Source organism: Puma concolor, chromosome B1, assembly GCF_028749965.1.
Source record: "Puma concolor isolate L17-30 chromosome B1, mPumCon1.1.hap2, whole genome shotgun sequence".
Lineage (NCBI taxonomy): Eukaryota > Metazoa > Chordata > Mammalia > Carnivora > Felidae > Puma > Puma concolor.
The window spans coordinates 43,053,190-43,056,746 of record NC_141670.1 but is presented as its reverse complement, the minus strand read 5'-3'; positions in this window follow the sequence as shown (position 1 = coordinate 43,056,746).

The window sequence follows — 3,557 nt, the reverse complement described above, 5'->3', positions numbered from 1 at the left end:
AGATTTTTGGGCTTCTTGAATTACATTGCCTTTCCCTAGAGTTGGAAAATTTTTGCCCAGTATATAATTTTCTATTAAAAAATATATATTTATTTTTCCAGCTTCACTGAGGTATATTTTCAATAAAAATTATATATATTTAAGGCATACAACATGATGTTTTCATAGTCATATACCTTGTGAAATGATTATCCCAATTGAGCTAATTAACATATTCATCACCTCACATAATTACAATTTGTGTGTTTGTGGTAAGAACAGAAAATCAATTACTTTTGCAAAATTCACATATACAGGAAAACAGTATTAACATCCTGTAGGTTAGTTCTCCAAAACTGATTCATCTTTCATAACTGAACCTTTGTACCTTTTGAGTAACATCTATCCATCAAACCTATATCCCTAAGCCCCTAGAACCACCATTCTGCTCTCTATTTTTATGAGTGTGATTTATTTAGATTCCACATATAAGTGAGATCATGCAGCATTTCTCTTTCTGTGCCTGGCTTATTTCACTTTAGCATAATTTCCTCAGATATTATGGATGTCATCGCAAATGGCGGGATTTATGCCTTTTTTTATGGCTGAATTTTATTTTCACATTTTCCTTATCCATTTATCCATCAATAGACACTTAAGATTGTTTCTATATCTTACTGTTATAAATAATGCCCCAATGAACATAAGAGTGTTATATTTCTTCGGATACTGACTTAATTTCCTTTGGATATATACCTAGAATTGGGCCTCTATGTCATCATTTAGTAGTTCTACTTTTAAGTTTTTGAGGAATTTTCATACTGTTTCAAATTGCATTCCCACCAACAGTGAACAAAGATTACCCTTTCTCCATTCTTGCCAACATCTGTTATCTTTTGTCTTTCTTATTATTGCCTTTTAAAGAGGTGTGAGGTGATATTTCATTGTAGTTTGATTTGCATTTCCTTGATGATTAGTGATATCTATCTTTTCACATACTTGTTCATTTGTGTGTCTTCTCTTTAAAGAAGCACGAAATGTCTGTTCGTGCTCTTATCCCATTTTTGTTGTTTTTTAGATATCAAGTTGTTTGAGTTCCTTGTATAGTTTTGGTATTAACCCCTTATTAGATATATAGCTTAAAACTGTATTTTCCCATTTAGTAGGTTACCTCTTTACTCTGTTGATTGTTTTCTTTGCTATGCAAAAGCTTTTAGTTTGATGTAATCACATTTGTGTATTTTTGCTTTTGTGGCCTCTGCTTTTGGTGTCATATCCAAAAAGTCATTGCCAAAACCAATGCAAAGTATTTTTTTTAATGTTTTCTTATAGCTGCTTATATTTTCAGGCTGATGTTTAAGTGCTTAATCTACTTTGAGTTGATTTTTGTATACAATGGACATTAACGGTTCCATTTCATTCTCTGTGTGTGGATATTCAGTTTCCCCAACCATTTATTGAAGAAATTATCTTTTCTTAGCACCCCTTTTGAAGATCAGCTGACCATGCATTTATTTCTGGGCATTCTTTTCTATTCCACTGGGATATGTGTCCTTTTTATGCCAGAGCCATATTGCTTTGATTACTATAGCTTTGTAATATAGTTTGAAATCAAGAAATATTGTGCCTCCAGCTGTGTTCTTCTTCCTCAAAATTGATTTGGCTATTTGAGTCTTTTGTCATTCCATATGAATCTTACAATTGTCTTTTCTATTTCTGTGAAGAATATCATTGGATTTTGATAGGGATTGCACTGAATCTGTTCATTGCTTTGAATAGTACGAACATTTTAACAATATTAGTTCTTCCAATCCAAGAATGTGGGGTACATTTCTATTTGTGTCTATTGTAATTTCCTTCATTAACGTTTTGTTATTTTCAGGGTACAAGGGTTTTGTTTGTTTTTACCTTTTTGGTAATTCATTCTTAACTTCAAATATTTGGGCAGCATTGTAAATGGTATTGTTTTCTTATTTTCCTTTTCAGATAGTTCATTGTACACAGAAATGCAACTAGGTTTTTTATGCTACAAATTTTCTAAGTTTACTTACTACTTCTAACAGTTTTTTCTTACCTTTTAAAGGTTTTCCACATATGTGATCATCCCATCTGCAGAGTTAATTTTGTTCAATTTGAATGACTTTTATTTCTTTTCTTATTTTTATTTTTTTATCTAATTGCTCTTGCTAGGTCTTCCTGTACTATGTCGAATAGAAGTACTGATAGTGGGCGTTCTTGCCTTGTACAGTATCTTAGAGGTAAAGCTTTTAGTTTTCCCCCACTGATTAAACTATTATCTGTGGAATTTTCATATATGACCTTTATTGTGTTAAGTAAGCTCTTTCTATACCTTGTTTGTTGGGAGTTTTGATCATGAATTGATATTGAACTTTGTCAAAAGCTAAACTGAATCAAGAAATAAAACACCTGAAGAGACTAATAACAAATAAGAAGATTGAATCAATAATCAAAAGCCCAGGAATAGATGGTTTCATGGGTCAGTTATACCAAATATTTTAAAAACAATTAATGCCAACTCTTCTTACTATTACAAAAAGTAAAAGAGAAGAAAACAACTCCAAACTCATTTTGTGAGGCAAGTATCAGACTAATACCAAAGCCAGAGAAAGACAACACAAGAAAAGAAAACTACAGGAAAATATTCTTGATGAATATAAATGAAAAAGTCTTTAATAAAATGGTAGTAAATTGAATTCATCAGCAAATTAAAAGGATTATACACCATGTCTGAGTGGAACTTACTCCTTCGAACAAAGATGTTTCAATGTATGCAAATTAATTGATGTTATACAACACATTAACAAAATGAAAGAAATACAACACATGATCGACCATCTTAATAGAGAAAAGGCATTGGTCATTATTTTTCTCAATAAGCTCTCTTGTCCTTTCTGTCTCTCTCTTTCCTCTTAGGACTCCCATAGTGCATGTATTGATTTATTTGATGAAGACACAGAAGTCCCTTAGGCTTTCTTCACACCTTTTCATTCTTTTTTTGTTTTTGCTTCTGTGATAGGATAATTTCAAATGTTCTTCCTGTCTTCAAGTTTGCTGACTCTCTCTTCTAGTTGATAAAGTCTATTATTACACTTTTCTAGTGAATTATTCAGTCTGGCTATTTTATTTTTCAGCTCCAAAATTTCTGTATTTTTTTCTATCTTTATTTGGAAATTTCTAACTTATTCATAAATTGTTTTCCGGAACTTACTAATTATCTTTATGATCATAATTTGAATTCTTTATTAGGTAATGAAACCCCTTTTTCTTTTGGTGTTTTCTTTTGTTTCCTGTGTATGTGTGTGTGTGTGTTTAATGCCCTCAACAGTGTGGGTATCTGCATATTTGAAAAAACAGCGCTTTTTCTTAGTTTCTATGGACTGGCTTCATATATGGGAAGACCTTCACCAATTACCCTAGCTAGAGATTCTGGTGGGCCTCTCAAAAGTTTTTGGTGGATGTGTCTTTTCTCCAAACTTGTCCATGTAAATTCATAATTATAAGAATTTGTTGGTTTATTTTTTCAAGAGTTTATGATATCTTGCTCCCTCTGGTGTCTG